The sequence below is a fragment of the Panthera onca genome, chromosome C1, assembly GCF_046562875.1.
Source record: "Panthera onca isolate mPanOnc1 chromosome C1, mPanOnc1 haplotype 2, whole genome shotgun sequence".
In the NCBI taxonomy this organism is placed as follows: Eukaryota; Metazoa; Chordata; class Mammalia; order Carnivora; family Felidae; genus Panthera; species Panthera onca.
In genome coordinates, this window is record NC_138346.1 from 75,896,974 (window position 1) to 75,918,397 (window position 21,424).

Sequence of the window (21,424 nt, forward strand, 5' to 3'; positions counted from 1 at the left end):
CTTATTTACTTTAGGCTTGTATTTCCAAACCCTCTTTTGATCTATTCTGAGAAAATGTGTAAATCTGGAGAGTATTTTTTAATTAACTCCTTGAACATTGAACACACTATGAATTTAAGGAGCATGAGCTCCTCCATGGCACCTGCTGTGCCTCATTCAACTTCATAGGAATTTGAGGGCAATACATGTCAAGTATCTATCTGGATGTGCAGATGGTAGTGCCCATTCAGGAATTCACCCACCGTAGGGCCACCTGTGGATTCATATGGCACATTGGGAGCCTATGTCCACTTCTACTATGCATTCCTCTTATATTCGCCACCAACCTAGTGACTGTAAAATCTAGCTGCAGCCTGTCATGATATCCTACCAGAAACATCCAAGGAGACAGTCAATGCAGTTTAGTCAATCCACTAAGCCTAATGTTCCGTGTTTTGAGATTAGGTCGCAAGAAAATGGCAAGCTGTCTCGTCAGGTGGAGAGTAGTTCAGTGAAGGAGGAAGTCTTGTGCTAAAAGCAAAGGAGACAGCAAACTGAAAGGGACCAGGTCTCATTTGTCCAGCTCATGACAACATCAGGGTGACAAGATCTCCTTTTGGGTACAGGACTCACTGATTTTTTTTTTCCATTGTCTACCACAATTGCTATAGACACTCTGGGTTTCTCCGTTAGGTAGCTAGAAGAAAGTAAGGAATAAGGTTCCCAATTTCTGATAATTTTCTTTACATTATACATTCCTGCTTCTCATTTCAATTCCATCCTATCCCAGTTGCAGCTAGAAATACTGGGCTGTTTATCCCTCACCGCGTTTACACAATGGCTTTGCCACTAGAGGAAATCAGTACTTTGCTAACTATCTGGCACTCTTCCTATAAGGCTAAACCTGAGAAATGAAGGACAGTAAACAGAGGTTCGGCCTGGAGGTGAGCTCCACTTCTCCGGTTCTCATGAACCCAGGCATCTTCTGGAAGCCCAGTTTATCCTTCCACAGTAAAGACTCAACTGGCCAGAGTTTCTTCTTCTTTTTTTTTTTTTTTTTAATTCTGTCCATATTTATTGCAGAATACAGAGGGATGAAGGATAAATACAAAAATTAAAAGACAATGGGCTTGCTCTCCCACCACTAAAAGACACACAGCCAGCCAAATTTAATTGGCTGTAATGAAAATGGGCCTGCATGCCAGTGATGGAGAAAGTCAGTGAGCTGAAAACAAAGGCAAAACACAAAAGTGTTCCTCTATGTATGTTCCCAAACAGGGCCCTACTCATCCCCAGAAGTCAAAGGCCGGGGAAGGCCTGAATGAACACCAAATGGCTAGGCTGCAAGAGGGCTGACTCATACCTCTCCTCATGCTAGAGCGCAGAATGGAGACCTCTACTTCTGAGGTGTGGTAGAGGCAGATCAACACAGATGAGGTAGTCCTTTTATTGCATAGCTTTTTATAATTGTCATTGAGATAACACATTGTTTTGCTTGATTTTCTAACTTATTTTTAGGCCTACAGCAAATCTCCCTATAACCTTCCAATTCGTAGTGTCATTTTCTATGCATTCAGATTTTTGCATCTTTTGATTTTATTTCCTGGTGACATCCTTCCCCGAAGACTTCCTCTATGTATCACTTCTGGCTTGTTTCATTTCTTAACCTAGCCCTGTTAATAGGTATTGTCTCATCATGGTCTTCTGGAATTCCCTTTATTCTTCTCTTGTTCTACATCCTTAGTCTGGTAAGGTGAATCCTCCAATAAGCTTTCTGGGAAAGGGTTGTTGGAAGGGGAGTTGTTGGAGCATCTGACAGAAATGTCGTCACTCTGCCCTCATGTTCACCACGGTGTGTTGGCTCCCAGTGTATCCTCTGAGAAGTCTGGACCCTCTTTGATTCTCAATCCATTGTATATTAACTTTTTAAAGGGGTAAATTTTGTTTTTCTCTCTGGGAGCAATTATAATCTAATTGTAATATGCGGTATTTTAAGATTTTATGATTTTATGCTTTGCTATGTGTTGTTCATTCTTCTTGCTTGGGCACATGTCTGGAAGCACATTTCTTGCCAGGAGATTTCCTTCTTTCATTTTTCTCTGTAACTTCTTCCGTATCATTGTCTACACTCTCTCTTAGTCAGATGTCAGAGTTTGCGAATTGGTCCTCTAATTGTCTTATTTTTTCTCATCCAATTTACTTCTATTTTTATTTTTATTCCCTTTTTATTTTTGATAGTCCCCTTACTTCAAGATTTTTTTTTCACGCCTCCTTACAAATAACTGATGATTATTGGCTGTACTGATTGAAAGCATACGGTGGACAGGAAGGACTGTCAACCTGCTGACTTTGCTTTAGGGTGTCCAGCCTGCTAACCAGTTTGCTTGTTTGCTAGAAAGGTCTGAGTCTAGGCATGGGTACTGAGAGTGGAGTGAGAAAAGGGTTGGAGGTCTCATTCTTAAATACAAGGCTTTTATTTAGGTCCCCATGTATGATGTGATGCCTTTCTACCATCATCGGAGCCTGGTGTCCCTGGATATGAGATTTCTTTGTTTTGTCTTGCCTTTCTTTCAGAGAGTAACATTTTGAGAATTGTGAAGATGGAAGAAATGCAGAGCTTGGCTGTATAGGTAGGGCCAGGGCTTCCTTTGACCCAACTGCTTGTTTCTGGTCAGATGTAGGTCCCAGAGCAAGTGTTCTCATTTAGCATGTTTTTCTTTTCTTGTAATATGGATACATTTGTGATGCCTCACTTTATTTGAAAAGTGGCACAGGAGAGGGTCCTTATTTTTACTTTTAGCTGAAAGTCAGGGGAACCTTCTCTCTTTTACAGACTAGAGAATTAACGTTTAGAGAACAATTTTAAGTTGCAGGAGGAGTGTCCGTAGTAAGTAAGTGGTAGAATTAGTACTTGTATCCAAGCCTCATAGATTGTGGAACATATATATATTTTTAACACTATACTATGATGTCTCCATTTAAAAGGGGAGGGGATATTTTAAAATTGGATTCAAAGCTGATTCTAACAGGGAAAGACTTGGTGGGTTGTAAGAGTTAGCTGGACTAGGAATCATAACGATTTCCTCTTGCCAAGACACCGTTTTACTCTGCCTTTACCCTAGAGCCTCCATTTTCTTCCCATTCTTCCTATTACACTGTTTTGAAAATTTTAAATTATACTAAAGTATACATTATTGACAAAAATTTTATAAATTGCTATTCCCAGGGGCACTTGAATGTTAATAAAAAAAGGAAAGAAAGAAAGAAAGAAAGAAAGAAAGAGAGAAAGAAGAAAGAAAGAAGAAAGAAAGAAAGAAAGAAAGAAAGAAAGGCCTTTGATGAAGTTCCAGCAGTATTCCAGGAGGTAGAAGAAGACAAATTTTGTACTTAAGAAAAGTACTGAAATGTCTGTGTAGATAGACATCTGTGCTTTCTACCTACAAGGCAAATTATCAATGTTGAGAAGAACATGAAACCATGTGGCATTATCATAGTATCCCTTCATAGTATCTCTTCATAGTATCCCTTCATAGTAGGGAGAGAAGTAGGGAGAGAAGCAAAGATCTGCTTTAGATGCTGGTATAATAGACCAGGTCTCAAGATTTGGCTCTCAGGAGTGACCCTGGGACAGGTAAAATATTTCATCTAAAGCAGATAGGAATGGGAAGAATGAGAGTACGATGAAAAACTCAGTGGGGAATAGTGAAGAGACTAGATAAGAGAGACCATATAGTATTTGTTCATAGGTTGAGATCAGATTACGGAGAGTCTAATTGAAACTTATTATAGAGGCAGTTGACCTAATAGTAATTTTTGCACTTGGAATTTACAGAGCTATGCCTATGCTCAAAGAGATTTAACCTGGTAGAAATGTGTTCTTTATCTTTCCTTGTATTTAGGTAAATTTGTTATCAAGAATATAAATAGACTTGAAGGAACAATCAACTTCAGAATTACTATAGGTAAGATGGCTACAATTTATTGTCCAACCTGGATCACTTGTAAGAGTGAAAGAGGGGTGTTGGGCAAAAGTCATAAAACAGGGACTATCCAGAACACATTGGAATGTATAGTCATCCTATGTAGGGTGAAGTTGGAGAAAAGAGGTAGGATACAGTGTATAAACACTTGCCTCAATGTTTTCAGGAAGAGAAGGGAAAAGGGAAGAATGATAAGTCGTTATAACAAGATCTTTGGTTTATCAATTCCACATTCAAGGTTTTTAATGAATTGAAATATAACTTTTTTTTCTAGATCTTTCTAGCTTTTAAAGATCACACCCAAAAAAGCAAGAATGTGGTCTTGTAAATCCATACATGTAAGGATATTAAATAGCAATATTTTTAATGATTTAAAATCTGAGGGCTTCCTTTTGCGCAATAGAGAGACATATTTAACTCTTCTAATACCCATGGCAAATGATTGGCCTTGCATTAATTGTTTTACGTGTCTAGGTGCTCAGAATGTTGAATAATAACTTAGTAATGTAAAATGCCATAAAAATAGTAAGGTGCAATACCATCTTATGAAGAATGATTTAGCATTTTGATAGACAAGTCATGTTCAAAATATTTCTGTCTCTTTCATTTGAGTGGGGCCAGCTTATCCATCAGGTCCACTAAACACAGCAGCTTGGTCTTCACCTACCTTTGGGGACCCATTAGTATGTTTTAATTTTTTAAAAATGTGAAAAAAAGAAATTTTATATCATGAAAAATGTTTTCATATATCATAATAACATTTTTTTCTATCAGTGTAGTAAAAATACATTTTTTGATAATTTTTTACAGAGATAAGGGTCCCACAAAAACCAAAGTGTCAAGGGCCTACAAAAGTCATTGAGTCCAAGTAAACTGAAAAAAGAAAAAAGTTAATATCCTAAAGAAACCATGTTTAAATACCCTGTGGTAGAGTACTGGAATAAAGATTTTTGGTCTTACCTAAGATTTCATTTTAATTTGAGTATCTGGAACAGGACAGCATATTTTCTTCGGGAGCTGGAAATCTCTAAACATAATTGTCCTCTTTCCTCAAGTGTTCCTGTGTGTTTTATTGTGTTTTATTGAGAGGAACTACTTCCATTACCTGATGTGTTTTCATCAATAATGGAAAAGGTTCTCACAGGGACTATTGAAGACACTTCCTTAGGGAAAGGCTGAGGAGATGCCTGATGTTGGAAGCATCAGGCAAGCCTCTCAGATGGAATCACAGGGATAGAGAGGAATACTTGACTGCAGTCCAGGTTTGAAAAAGTATTGGGTGGGACCTCAGCCTCACGTGGCCGGCCTCCATTTCCTTTAGGTTCAAATCCCAGGTGGCTGTTGTCCAGTACCACTTTGCTCATTGATGTGTGAAGTAAACAAATGCCCTCCCTTCCAGCATCCAAGTGTTCGCTAGTAGTTAGTGAAGGCTAGCATCACACATGAGGAATAAAGCTAAGCATATGCCCACGTTACATCTGCCCTCTAGTAGGAAGCCATGTTTTCTTAACATATATGCATACCATAGAGACTATGTTTACCTATAACAGCTAATAACACTATTAATATAATTATTAACACCAGTGGAGAAATAATTGAAAACAACCATAGTTAATATAGATTGAGTCACACATTATTAAAATGTGTTATCCTTGAAGTTTCACCACAGTTCTGTGCAAGTTGTTGGAATGTGTGCTATGTATCGGGAAGAAAGGGCACACCTGTGATGTGCTGTATTCTAGAGTCAGAGAATATAGTGGAGAATAGACAGATGAGGCTTCTACTGTCTTAGAGTTAACATTCAGAGTGATAGAAAACAAACCAACAAGATAAATATCAGATGGTTATAATTTCAGTGCAGAGAATTATAAAAGAATAATGGGATAGAGAACATTGGCGGCTACATTAGATTAGCTAGTTTAGCGTTTAATTTAAGATACAATGTTCAGAAAATTGAAAATGGCTGATATGTCTGAGGCATAGTGAAGAAGGAAGATAACATAGGACAGGTCATCAAGAGAAGAGCATAGGGTCAGATTGTGTGGAATACTGGAAACAGCTATAAGATAAAGAACATAATTCCATTTTTAGTATCATGGGGATTCATTGGAGGTTTTTAAACAAGAGAAGAACATAGCCCTACATTTTGGTTTGAAAAGCTGGGTGAGTGGCGGTAATCTTGACTGAGTGAGGAAAACTCAGTGTGAGTGAAGAAGCCATTTTACCAAGAAAAATTAAAAATTATGTTTTACCACATTAGTTGGGTTCGACTGTTCAAGGAGCAGGATGAATAAAGCAGCTGGATGTGAGTTTTGAGTTTTAGAGAGATAAAGACTGAACCTTAAAATCAGTATGTAGAACTATGGGCCTGCATGAGAATCACCTAGGAGGAAAGTATAGACAGGAAAGAGAAGGATATATAAGACAGAGTTCTGCAAGTCCTCAAAATTTAGACTGAAATCTGAGTAAGAAAATCCAGAAAATGACACCATCGAATGGCCATTTGTGGAGCAGAAACAAAACCAAGAATGTGGGCACGCTGAGGTCAAAAAAAGAAAATATTTTTAGAAAGATGACAAGGTCAACTCTGCAAATGCTCGTGAGGGCTTAAGTTAGATAAGAATGGACTGGATTATTGTATTTGAAAATATGGTGACCTTAAAAGCAGTCTTAGTGACGCTGTGAGAATGATAGTATGATTGGATTAGGTTGAGCTTAGAGCCATAGGAGAGAATGTGGAGAAGTTGAATACAGATCTTCATTTCAAGAAACATTGGTGTGATGGGAACGATAAAGAAGTGGGCTAGAAAGACAGCTAGTTGTTTTCCTCCCTCTCCTCCTTCCTTCTTTCCTTTTTCCCTTCCTCCATCCCTCCCTCTTTCTTCTTTCCTTCCTTCACTCCTCCCCCTCTTCCTTGCTTCTCTTCTTTTAATTGTGTGCTAATAGAAATGATATTATAGGAATAGAGAAACTGATAATATAAGAAGCATAGGACATAATTAGGGAGCAAAGTTGTCCTCAATGTAACCGGTGGGAAGAAGGAAGGATCCAGGGCAGAAGTGGAGTGGTTTGCCATTGACAGGCAGAAGGGCACTTCATACCTAGGAATAGGTGAGACAGGAGAGCCTGTGATGTTGACTCGTTGGACATTTCGGCCAGGGGAAAATAAAGGAATTGTTGTGATGTAGATATTAGCAAAAGAGAGTGATTTTATTGAAGAAGAGAGTTCCTAACCTATTAACACAGAATGACAGAAACGAGGATGTAAGAACAAATTAAGTAGGAAAAACTAGAACTTACTTTTGCTTGGCTATCTCTTACAGGCACATTTGGAGTCTTTTAACGTGAAAGTTTCCAAAGACACCATTCATTTGAATAGTGATCACTGTCGGCAGATCCCTCCATCTTATTTGATACTTATGGCTAAATCAGCTTTTTTTGGGTACAAATGTCATATGTAAATGTGTTCTATCTAAAACCTCTGAAACCTCACACAGATTTTCCTTGGTTTCGTAGTGTTACAAATCATTTCTTCATGTATTTGCCAATCTCAGAATTCTATACTTCAGTTCGGGGACTCCTTACATTATTGGAGTGTCAGTATTCCTGTGGAAGGCTATCTACTCATACCCACCTTCTTCCTGTACCCCCAACTCCCTCATTGTCCTGAGTTTTTTTCCTGTAATGCTTTAGTCTGAACCATGTAATATCATGTTTGATTGTATATGGTCTGTCCTGTTATTTGATTTCTCAGATACACCTCTCAGTGAATTTTAAATTCTCAGGCCAAAGAGCCATCTGGCTGATTGCTAATCTCCCACTCCTTCTCTGGAGCCTTACCTAGTGTTTCAAGCGTTGTCAGTGTCCAATATACGCTTGTTGAAAAGCAGGAGTGGATGTGGATCTAAGACGAGGATTCCTATTTTGACATACCTTTTTAATATTTTCTTTAGAAGAAATAACATGCCTATGTTACAAAAATTCAGTAAAAAATCAAAGTCACGGTAAATAGGTCTTTTTGCCCCATAACCTCTTGTGGCCCTGATTCTGCCCGTCAAAGGCCCAGCCACGTCCACATCCCTCGCACCCCTCCTGGTGACATTCATCTTACCCTGCGGTGTTCTGGGTTGGCAGGCAGCCCTCTTTCTCTCCAGACTGGGTATGTGTGCATACCAAGAAAAGTTCTCTTTAAGTTGAGAGACTGGTTTATTTTTTAGCTGCTGTGAAATAATTAAAAATGAATGGATACGGTTGAATTGGAGGAAGTGTATTTGTTATTTGGCGTAGTTATAAAAAAAATTCCTTGAAATTAAAAATCATACTTTGAACAGGTCGATTAGTCAGATTTAATTTTTCTTTCACTCTCTTATATTGGTGTAAATATTTTCATCTGTTATGCATAACCAAAAAGTATATTAAACTGTCAAAACATAAATGATTTCCTTTTGGCCACCATGGCTTGAGGGATTTATTTCAAGTCTGTTGTACTACTATTTGCCCCTAGGATGTGTAATCTATATTTTAGGGGAATGTGGCTTACTGCAAGACACCTGTATTATTTATGTGTGATTAATATTTGCGTTACGGTGAATGAGGTCTTTTGGCCTTACTTTTCTCTCATAGTGACTTAATCATTTCTCACAAGAATGTAGTCATTGTAATAAAACATTCCACGTACCAGTTTGTTTTCCAGCAGTGACAAATGCAATTGTTGTAAAATGTGAATTTTCAGTTATTAAATATGGCATCATGAATGTAATTTACTGGGCTACATCTACAAGATGCTGCTCTGTGGCACCGCTGAAGCTGAAACCAAGCCGATCCTTGTTTGTATGAATTTAAATATAAACACTGGTGAACGACATCTTTAAATCACAATGCTCAGGACACCAGACCTAATTTTGTGGTTCCGGAAATAAATCTGTAAACAGTACAACTAGTTGGTTATATGGATGCCCATTAAATTGGTCTCATTGTCGTTTGCAAATTTGCAACAAATTATGAAGATCCTTGATCATCCCTGACAGATAATATCATGTGCCAAATTAGGACGTATTTCAAAGTTCCTTTCTGTGGGTTATAGGACATGACAGTTTTCACAACTTCCCTTCAGAAAAAGCACTTATGTCAGGGGAGTGAGGAATTGTAAGAGTTCCAAAATCTACAAGACTAAAATTCAATTAGATATTAATGTTACCTGCCAGAACGGTCTTCCTTCACAATGGTACAGTACAACATATTGCTTTTAGCAGTTATTACACAGATTTGGTGGCATATGGATTATTCAACATAAAAGGAATTCATCTGAACATGTCCACAACGAGTCTTTTTATCGTGTTTTGGTAAGCTTTGCCAAATGGCGAGAAAGGAGCTATAAACATAAAAGGCGATGTATTTATTGTTAGCTTCTCTTTGTGAATACACGGAAGCAGTATTTTTGTTGCTGTGGCTTAATGTCATATGACTTCAAATTTGAAAAGATGCAAATTACTCGGAAATTGAGAAGTTCTTTTTCTTTGCACCTTGTCCGTTATGAGAGCTGTGGTCCGATTTTTACTCTGTAATGTTGCCAATGGTGAATATTTTTGAAAAAAATAAAACCCTCCGTACTTCAGAGAAGGGATTAGGATATGTGTCTACTAAAAGTGTGATAGAATACCCTTCCGTGTACATGTTGGCACTGAGACACATGAAATACTTTTCAGGTATCCATTAAAATTGTAAAAGTGCACAGACTTATCGAGCTTCCAGAGGAAGTCATCAAGAGTATTAAGGAATGATGTTGATAATCACACTAAATTCAACCAGGATACGGTGGACAAGGGCTTTAAAACTTCAGAAACATCAATTAAAGCCCAAGTTGTGTGCAATAAGCATCAAAAATTGATAAAAACTCAAATTTAGGTTTTTAGAGTTAGTGTTTAAATCAATCAACTGCAAACAAGATTTAATTAAAGAATATTATTTCAAAGTGTAATTACCTACTGGGATTAGAATGAACCTCTATTGCCCATAATGTTCTCCTACTGTGATCCCACACTGAAAAATGTTGAGTTTTAGATTAATATGCATCTTGTAAGTACAAGTCCTAATCTCAATCTTAAAGGACATTTAAAACACACTTGGAACCTTCTATGCAATCAAGCCCAGTGTGACTACTCTGTCCACCATGCTAAATTTGTGATTACATTTTTTATGTGCATGATTTAAATCGCTTTAGCAGCAGTCCAGGGAGCATTTTACCCTGCATATTAATTACACAAAGGCTTTGTCATGTGAGGGTCTCAGTGGTCATGGTCTGTAATCCAGCTCATTTGAACTGTGAGTACAGTTTTTGAGCATGCTGTGCACATCAAGCCCAGCTTTAAAGCTAGAATAGGCTGAGATGGTTAACAGGTATGGTTCCTGCTTAAGGAATGAATGCCATTTATTTAGTGACATCTGCAAACTAATTGCTTAAAAATCCGAAAGTGAATATGTGTGCTCAGAAGGCTGTTATTAAAACATAAGGAGAGAGGCTCCATGTCACGGCATCCCAGTTCCTATTGTCTCAAGCTAGCATTATCCAAACAATCATTTGCTTCCTTTAAAAAATTCTTCATGTTACAGGAAAGGGCTTTTGGCGTCTCTAAATTTCAATACTTTTATCATCATCGGCATATTTACGTGTTTGGAACCATTAAAAAATGTTATGATTTAAGGAGGAATTAAGTGTATGTTTTCAGCGTATTTATGTATCTTCAAATATCAATGAGTAAAAAATAAAAGTGAAAGCTCATTAAAAATCACAGCACCTCAACCAAAGAATTTCGCTTTCGAATGCATTGCTTTACTCTAACAGGGTGGTTCTAAAAAGATCAGAAAATTAATGTAGCCTTTGTTCCACATTTTAGAGGTTTAGCCATATATCATCAGTATACTGAATAGTTGAAAACTAAAATGGAAGCACTCACCTGATATGACCCTGGAGCCTTGATATCGCAAGAGTCGCACTGGTTCTTAAGTATGAGGGAGAATAGGAATTATTTGAGTGAATGCCACATATAGATACCCAGGACCCATGACAGAATTTTAAAAATCCAACTAATAAAGGATATGTTCATGCACAAGTGTATTCTGAAAAAAGGCCCTGAGATTTCAGGACCACTGATGGTTAGCTGAGCAATTTAATAGAAAATAGCTCTGCTTTAATCTCTGTCCAAAGAAATGTAATGACAGAAAAAAAAAAAAAAAAGACTATAATAAAAGAAAGGCAAATGTTTCAAGATTCATTTTGCTGGGAAACTCCATTGCATCTCTGCCAACTAATGATATAGCAAGCAATCTTTTAATTGACACATATTTCTGTATAATCACACTTGACTGGAAGAGTAAGAAAAGTGCAATGTTTTTAAGTGTTAAATTATGTCTTGAAACATAAAATGGACAGGCGTAGTCAGACAAACTGAAATGCTTTATGAAGCCTAAATGTAAATAAAGTAAGAGTATTGAAGTTTAAACAGGTGTGGGATATCTATCACAACCACCAATATCTGAAGAAGAAAATAATCATCTCTCAGAGAGAATGACTATCTCTGTTTTAAAAAAGGTTTTTGCAATGATTCATGTGTAGCTTTTCTTATTCAAAGCAGTGTACCTTTTATTTTCGAGTCTCGGAATCCCAGATCCAGCTAAACTATTTGAAATTCTTGCAGAAACTCCTTGAGAAGTTCTATTCACTCAACATTCAATACAAGTATTTTTTGAGAACATGTTCTATGTACAAGGCAATATAAATGGTGTTGAGGAGAGAAAGATAGCCAAATTATGGTATATGCCTTAGAAACTCCGAATCTATTGGAAGCAGTGACAAAAATAAATAAATAAATAAAACGTAGTATGACAAGAACTTTATAAAAAATGAAGAACCTTATTCTTCTGAGGCTCTCAGTATTTTGTTGTCAGATTCATTTTTCTTCATGTGTATTTTGAAAATAAATTACTTGCCATATTCTTTGAAATAATTACTTTGGAATGAAAACAGAGGAAAGTTGTTATTAGCATTCACCAGAGTATGCATTCTATAGATTTATTCTCATATAATCAGCCTAAAGTTCATAATTTGAATGAAGTAAGTTCATTCTGAACCAAAGCGGAGAACTTTAAAATGAGTTTTTGCTGCAGGAGGAATCGTGTGTAAGTTTAACATTAGGTTACGATATGCAAAGGGTATGTAAAGTTACAGATATATTTTTGTGTGTGGAATTGGCTCGAATTCATCCTATGGATTGAGTTGCATATTTGAAGGACTTTGGGATATGGTATTTGAGGAGTCAAATGCTGCGTCGACTTACACTTATGCATCATTGTATTATAAAAAGATCCAAGAGAAATTTGGCTATGCCATTTAGCAGGTCTGACAGCCTTTGTAGGAGTGTGAACACTCAAGAGGCCATGTAAAAATGCAGTGTCTATGTCTGAACATTTGTGCTCTCATACTGTTGGTTTGGGTTACAAAGGATGATGGTGTTTTTTAAAGGAACAGCATCAGTTCAATCAGTTTTAAATATTTCAGGATTCATGTCAATTTTGCCATAACTTCGGAATGAAGTTTCAGACAAAGATCCAGGGAATTCAAACTCTACAGGCACACTTAGCATCAGTTATCCGAACATCTTACTACACCAGAATTATCATTAGGGTGACACTTGTTTCTGTTCTTCACTCCCCATTTGGCAACGTTGATGCCACGAATGATGACTATTTGGAAACATCCTCGGTGATTGAGTTTTTCACGTTTCTTACGGATGTTTAGCATCACACAGCAGTCGTCCTCACTGATTTCTGTACCCTTTACAATGATTTCCTCACAGAGAACTCTATTCCATGCAAGGCATATTTTAAGAGCCTATAACTGAAATCAGTTTGAATACTAAATCCTGATGTCATTCAATTTACATTTTATCAAAGAAACACAGCGTTTTCTTAAAATACTCTTAGTCTTCTAGTAACTGCCTAACACGATTCACAACACAGCATAACTCTTTCCAGACAAATTCACTGAAAACTATGCTTTTGTGATCATTTATTTAAACTCATCCGTTCTCTCAGAAATGTCTTTCCTCCCTTAGAACTGGTCTGAAAGTTGGGTAATTCGAAGTTCAAATGCCCTTTCGGAGTTGATGACTTTTCTTTAATGTACTTTCTCTGGTTCACCTAATAGAGTTGTGCATTAATAAAAATCTATAGATTAAAGCTATGTGGTTATTTTTCTAACGAAAAGCCTCCCTAAATATCTGGCATTTGGGATCAAATTTTAATGTTTCCAGTTTTGAAATCTCAGCATAAAACTGTTGATGTGGGTCCCCTTTGATAAATTAGAAAGGTAAACTTTAATGAACATTGAATGGGATCACCTTTGCTACTTGGGGTAATAGAATAAAATAAAACAAGCAAACACATTTTTCTTACTGCCACATGCCTCTCCTTAATAATAACTTTTGTCTCTTCTGCAGAAATAGATGCTGTGTAAGTCTCATTAAATTACCTGACTGATGGAATAAATACACAGCCCATAGCTCGGCGGTCCATAGTAAACCGAGCAAGGGTCTTGATATCTCAGAGTTCTGCTTATTTACACATGCCTTGGACTCTTCTCACAGATATGTAAATTATTCTGGTTAAAACTAAATGCTAAAGTCTACACCATTAGTCTTCCACTTCATGATCTCCACATGGGGCTGTTAGAGGGATAATGTACCATACAATACACGGTTTACTTTTAATTAATAGAAAAAAAATGTGAAATGAATATTAAATGTAGCTTAATGTGAAAGAAAGCTCAAAGCAGTTTGGTTGTTATTTATTTATTTAAAAAAATATTCAGCCCTGCTTTATCATTAGAGAATAAGTAATGCCTTCGAGGACCGGGAGCCTTGCTGGAGGCTTTGGAAGAAAAAAGGGAGCTGGGAGAGGTCTTAACAAACCAGCTAATGGTACCAAGCCTGACACAGAGAGGGGGTGCTGGACGGAGAGGCTCAGGGGTCCTGCTCTGTGCCTTTTGGATCCTAGCAGAGCTTTTCCACTGGAGTCTCTGTATTCCCTGCTAAGATGGTCCCCTGCTCTATACCATACGAATTGTAGGATCTGGTATTAAATCTTAGACTAAAAAAGCTCATCAAATAGAGCATTTAATTAAAACACAAGATCTGTTTGTCTGTGTTATAATTCAACGTGTCAAAATTAATGCCTCTGTTTTTAATAAATAGAATTACCAATTCGCAAACGGTTTATCACACTGTTCCCGACCACAGAATGGAATTTTAATTATATAACATTATTTATGGCAATGAAATGATCGTGTTTCATAATATTTGCCAACAGCACAAGTTAGGATTTAACGGGAAAAGCTCTATTAAATAATCACTTCCTCTAGTGGATTCCCTTTTGTCTCATTTGGCTCACCTAGGATCAGGTAAGGACCTTGGGAAAAGACAAAGAACATGAACGACTCTGGCTAGGCTTTAGGAGATCACAAAGTCCTCACTGAAGGCACTTATTTGCAAGATTAAAGGGTTTGAAGTAAAGCCTGAAATTAGTAACTTTTCATCTCCTTTTACCCAGACAGCCAGTGTTTTGTAATAAAATAAAGACCTTGCACTTTCCAACCTTCGTGCCAGACAGACTGTGAAACTGAATGCTACTCAACTTTAAATTATTCATACATTCTTAATTGTGATGTTATCCTTATAAATGATAGTAATGGTACCGTTGAAAACCTAAAAACCAGCAGGCACCTGCCAGTGAAACGGGTTCATTTAAAGCACAGCCATTGAATCCCTAATATGAGAGGCTATTGAGAAGACTCAGCTAGGAGAAAGTCACTAAGACATTTGATTTTACAGTTAGGAATTAGGTAGCTTGACGTGATTAGCAGAAGGGAAGTGAAATGCCAGTGCTTAATTTACAGAGAATTTACAGACCATTTGGAAAAATCACCCTGGGCTTGGAGAGTACCTGCAGAAAATTCTACTAACTCTCCTTATAAGAGCATTTGCTGCAAACACTTGTTTTCCTATTATTTAGCAGAGATCAGAATACATCGCCAGGCAAAAAAGATATGTGAGATCATGAGTAAAATGACTTGCTCACTTTAAAAAAAAAACATGAGTGTGTGTGTGTGTGTGTGTGTGTGTGTGTGTACATCTGTGTGTGAGTGAGAATGCTTAAAAAACAGGTTTTGAGAAAGATCCATGTAACTGTCCAAATAGTTCTTTTGAGTATTAAGAGAACTGAGTTAAGAGTCTGTAAAAACGAAGGTCTTTACGAGACATATATACCAAAATCATTTTACTTTCTCCAACATTTAAAAAAAATTGATGTTGCTTTGAATTCATTTTCAGAATCCTTTTAGTGATATCAACACTTGTCATGGTGTTGGGAGAAGAAATGTCTCTCTGAAATGTGGCCATATTCTTTTGGAACATACTTGTTAAAAAAAATAGTAACTTTTTGAGGTTGTGTCATTTTTAGATGGACATTTTTATATGCATCAATTTCTGTAACCTTTTAAGCAGTTTTTTTCTGCTCTTTTTTTTTCTGTTGGTGATTTCACATTAAAAGTCTTTAATAGAAAAAAAAAGAATTTAGCTGTTAAATATTTTATTCAGCTCTCAGTTTTCAGACAGGCTAAATAAGTAAAGGAGATAAATAACAGATTTCTATGCATCCAACTTTGAGTCTGAGACATGAGTATCTCCAGGACTATAAAGATACTGTTTCAGGTATCATTAAATGATTCTAGCCATGCATATCATTAAAGGCTTAGAAGAATTGGTATTAGTGAACCACACTCAAATGCCCAGAAATTTGTTATGGATTTCTGAAGGCTTTTCTTGTATCCATCAAGAGAGGGTATTCTTATGTCCACAAGTCTCGAGTGACTAATATGAGATCTTAACACTGTATTCCACAAAGCTTTAACCAAAAGGGTGTTTGTTATTATTGTTCTTTAGTTGTCTCTTAGATTGCTTGTGTCTGTTGTGTGGCCTCAATGAGATGAATTGCTTTTCCTACATGCACGCATACGGACAGTATTTATTTTTTAATTAGGGTAATAGACACAATGGTCAGATAGGAAACCTATCATTACACCATTAAAATAAGGTGTCTCAGATTTGAAATGTATCCTTTGCTTTGAATTTGAAATTTCAGGGTTTTAGAAAACGTAGTTGACACATTTCAAGCATGTTTGCCTGATTGAGACTCCTTGGGTTAAAATCCAGGATCTGATGGGGCGCCTGGGTGGCTCAGTCGGTTAAGCCTCCGACTTCAGCTCGGGTCACGATCTCACGGTCCGTGAGTTCGAGCCCCGCGTCGGGCTCTGTGCTGACGGCTCAGAGCCTGGAGCCTGTTTCAGATTCTGTGTCTCCCTCTCTCTGACCCTCCCCTGTTCATGCTCTGTCTCTCCCTGTCTCAAAAATAAATAAAAATGTTAAAAAAAAATAAAAAAAAAAAATCCAGGATCTGCTGGATTCCTTACATCTCGTGTGTCTTTTGACTTAATGGGGAAGAAGTAAAATCATACAATGAAAGCATTTGCTTCCTAGCAACTGTTCAATAGCTATGAACTAGTTCGAAGGTCAGTTTTTGGAATAACCAGCTTTGTACATTGTTCTTATAGCCTCACCAGCAAATGATGGGATCATTAGCATATTGAAGAAACAAAATGCAAGAAGACTGATAATGGAATCAACTTTATTTGGTTGTCCACCTGTCCTGTTAAATCTTTTTGTTGGGGGTGGGCAATTCTTGCCTTGCTTATTTTTCTTTTTAATGTTTACTTATTTATTTTGAGAGAGAGCGAGCGAGAGAGAGAGTGAGCTGGGGAGAGAGGCAGAGAGAGAGATTGAGAGAGAACATTCCAAGCAGGCTTCATGCTGTCTGCATGGAGCTGGATGCAGGGACTCGATCCCACGATCGTGAGATCATGCGCTGAGCTGAAATCAAGAACCAGAAGCTTAACAGCCTGAGCCACCAAAGCACCCCTCTTAACTTGCTTCTTGACGAAAGTTCCAACAGGCCCCATGATTTCCTGATGATCTTCATGTTTAAAAATAAAGTGATCTCTTACTTTCTTAAGTTCAACGTTCAGTTTCAATTCTCTAATTACAAATATCCAGTTCCAAAAAATATTTAACCTAATTTAATCTTTTTCATAGTATTTATGTTTTTAATGTCTACCTATTTATTTTGAGAGAGAGAGAGAGAACGAACAGGAGAGGGGCAGAGCGAGAGAATCCCAAGGAACAAATACACACAACTTGGATTAATCTCCCATAATGATGTTGAGTGAAAAAAGGCCAATCCTCCAAAGATCCCATACTGCATTGTTTCATTTCTATAAAATACTTGAAATGACAAAATTATAGAAATGGGAAGGGGATGGGAGAGGGAATGTGTGTGGCCATAAAAGGACAAAGAAAGAAATACTTCTGATGATGGAACCATTCTGTGTCTTGACTGTATGGATATCCATATCCAGATTATGGTATGATGTTACTATGGCGTTGTGTCAGGTTACCACTGGGAAACTAGGAAAGGATACATGGAATCTCTCTATTATTTCTTACAATTGCATGCAAATCTATAATTTTTTCAAGATAAAAAGTTTTGTAAAACATACGACATATGCATGGAGGGTACAATCGGTGTTATCTTTAGAAGATACGTGCAGACTTCATCCTGGTCTTTAGGACAAATTATTTATGTAGTAATTTCTGATGAGAGAGTTGTCAATCAAAAGAAATGTCCAAATTTATGTATATGTGTGTATGTGTGTATGTATGTGTGTGTGTATGTGTGTGTGTCTATCTATCTATTGTGTGGGCATCTATACAGCCCATCCTTCTGCCTTCCATAAGATGCATTTAAACTTACTTGCCTATGTGTGAAGTATATAGCAGGACGAAAAATATTCTGTCCAGAAGTTTCTCAAAGTTTACTCTAATAGTTTTAACATCAAGAAAGGATGTGAGGCTAATTCTTCAAATCCAGAATTATAAATGGAATTTTTAAAATTAGTGAAATATTTGTATTCAACATAACAAAGATAGCTCATTATAGAGTTAATATACATAGCACTGTTACAGATGGGTGTTTGCTGCTACATGGAATTCTGCAATTGAGAGAATCTCCCTGCTGGTCTTGTATACTAATGAGTAATTCATAAAAGTTTGGTAATCTCAATACATTCGGAAGCAGAAATGAAGCTCACAAGAAGAGGACTTAACAGTTGGTCACATTTATACTTCAAGTCACATATAGAAAGTATTTTTGCTTAGCACCATAACTACAATGACATAAACAACACACATAGGTGAAAATGACTGAAAATAAATTTTTAACATGTGATTAGTGATCACATTAGAAAGAATATGGCATATACATGACACTTCTTTCTGCATCATAGCAGACATTATAATCAATTATAATTGATACAATTGATTTGGCCAGACATGACCAAAAGCTCTTTCTCAACTCACTGCCTTGGAGTCATTACAAATCAGACAAATTTGGCAGTGAAATTAACATATTTTTCCTTCCTCTGTGAGAAATGTATTATGAGTTATGTTGTCGATTTTTAAAAATTTCTATGTAGTCTATTATATTTTCATAAATAAGTCTGTCACATATTAAGTAATTTAAAATTTTAAGCCAGCATCAGAAATATGCAAAGGAAATAAACTCCTTATCATAACAAAACTTGCCTAATGACAAATTTGCACTATCAAAATTAAAATGATTAGAAGTTTAAATTTTCCAAGAAAGAATAATTCCAAATATGGAATACGGTGCCAGAATTGCTTCATAAACTAAAAACATCGCACACAAATACTTACATGCTGATTGTTAGAACAATAGAGGTCAAGTGGTTTCTAAGTGTAAATTATTACTCTGCTGAAAGTAAACATCAATTCAGTCTGACCAAATGCAATTGGATGGATGTCCTAATAAAGAAATATACAGACTGTCAGGGGAACATAAAACATAGACAGTTAGTCCTGACTGGAGAAATCAAAGAAAGCTATATGAAAACAGATGACAGTGAACGAGCCTGTTCTTAAAAAACAAAATAAAGTTCTTCAAGCATACAAATGAGGACATCCTAGAGAGAAATAATGCACAAGTAAAAGCATCATGTATAGAGTTTTCTTATCCCCCTACTCCCAGCCTCCACCTTTTGAACCTGACAGAATCAGAAACCTGGGTCAACAACCTTGGGGGCTGAGGGCACCACTTGGTGGGGAAAGAGCAGACACCGATGTCCTTCCACTTCACAGGCCAGCCAATGTGCTGAAGTAGATTGAAGTAAGGACTGGGAGAAGATTTAACATTAAATTAGGTTAGGGGCACCTGGGTGGCTCAGTTGGTTGAGCATCCAGCTCTTGAGTTCAGCTCAGGTCGCGATCTCACAGTACCTGATATTGAGCCCTGTGTCAATTTTGGTTCCTTTTTGGTGCTAAGCAGTATTCCGGGGTAGATATACCACAGTTTAGCCATATAACCATTGAACATGTCTGGGTTTTTTGTTTTTTTTTTTTTCCCATTTTCTGGCTTTTACAAATAAGCTGCTGTGAATATTTGTGGACATTGTGAACATAATCTTTTAAAGATGAATACCTAAGAGTTCAATTGCTTTTTAAGCAATTGAATAAGCTTGGAAAAATTGCATATCCATAATTGACAAAATAAACCTCAACTTAAGTCTCACACTGTCCATTCATCTTTTTAAGATGAATACCTAAGAGTTCAATTGCTGGGTTATTTGGTAGTTGGTTGCACGTTTAGTTTTACAAGAAACTGCCAAACTATTTTCGAGAACGGCGTAGCAGTTTGCATTTTCACCAGAAATGTCTGAGTGATCCAGCTTCTCCAAATTCTCACCAGCATTTGATGTTGTCATTATTATTTTTTTCTTGCCATTCTGATAGGTGTATAGTGATAGCACATGGGTTTTAAACCACATTACCCTGATGGCTGATGATGCTGAATATCTTTTCATGTGCTTATTTGCCATCTGTCTAAACTTTCACTGAAATATCTTTTATGCATTTTGCCCGTTTTCTAATTAATTTTTTTTAATTTCTGAATTTTGACAATTTTTTTAGTATATTCCAGAAATGAGTCCTTTATCAGATTGGTGGTTTGCAAATATTTTCTCCCACTCTGTATTGTTTATCCTCTTCAGGTGACCTTTAACAGAGAAAAAAATTTAAATTTCAATGATATCCAATTTGTCAATTTCTCTTATGGATAGTGCTTTTGCTGTCAATTATAAAAACATTTTGCTAACGTAGATCCCAAAAATTTTCTCCTACTTTTTTCCCTAACTTTTTTTTTTTCTTCAGCTTTTTCTAAATGTTTTAAATCAATGATTTATTAGGAGTTAAATTGTTTGTATACAGTGTGAGACTTAAGTTGAGGTTTATTTTGTCAATTATGGATATGCAATTTTTCCAAGCTTATTTGTGAAAAAGGCTAATTTTCCTCCATTGGACTGTTCTTGCATCTTTGTAAAATTTAGTTTGGCACATTTGTGTGAGTCTATTTATTTTTGGGGTCTCTGTTCTGTTCCACTGATCCTTGTGTCTAGCCTTCTATCTGTATCTCATAGTGTTTTTCTTTTTTTTAATTTTTTTAATGTTTATTTATTTTTAAGAGAGAGACAGAGACGGAGTATGAGCAGGGGAAGGGACAAAGACAGAGGGAGACAAAGAATATGAAGCAGGCTCCAGGCTCTGAGCTGTTAGCACAGAACCTGATGTGGGGCTCAAACCCATGAACTGTGAAGTCATGACCCAAGCCAAAGTTGGACTCTTAACCGACTGCGCCACCAGTGCACTTCTCATAGTCTTGATTATTGTAATTATCCAGCAGGACTTGGTATCTAGTAGAGGGTTTCCTCCCACTTTTTCTTCTTGCCCATGATTGCTTTAGCTATTCTAGGGCTTGTAGCTTTCCATAGGAATTAAAAAAAAATTTTTTTTGAATGTTTATTTATTTTTGAAGGAGAGAGAGACAGAACGTGAGCAGGGGAGGAGCAGAGAGAGAGGGAGACACAGAATCCAAAGTGGGCTATAGGCTCCGAGCTGTCGGTACAGAGCCCAACACGGGGCTCAAACTCACAAACCGTGAGATCATGACCTAAGCTGAAGTTGGACGCTAAACCGACTGAGCCACCCAGGAGCTCCTCCATAGAAATTTTAGAATAAGCTTGCCTACATCTACAGAAAATCTTTCTGGGATTTGGATAAGACTGCATTAAATCTACAGATCAATTTAGGAAGAACTGACATCTTTACCATGCTGAGTGTTCCCACTTGTGAACTTAGATTCCCCTTTAATCAGCATTGTATAATTTGAAACATAGAGATTACGTACATATATTGTTAGGTTTGTACTGAAGTGGTTAACTTTTTTGGAGT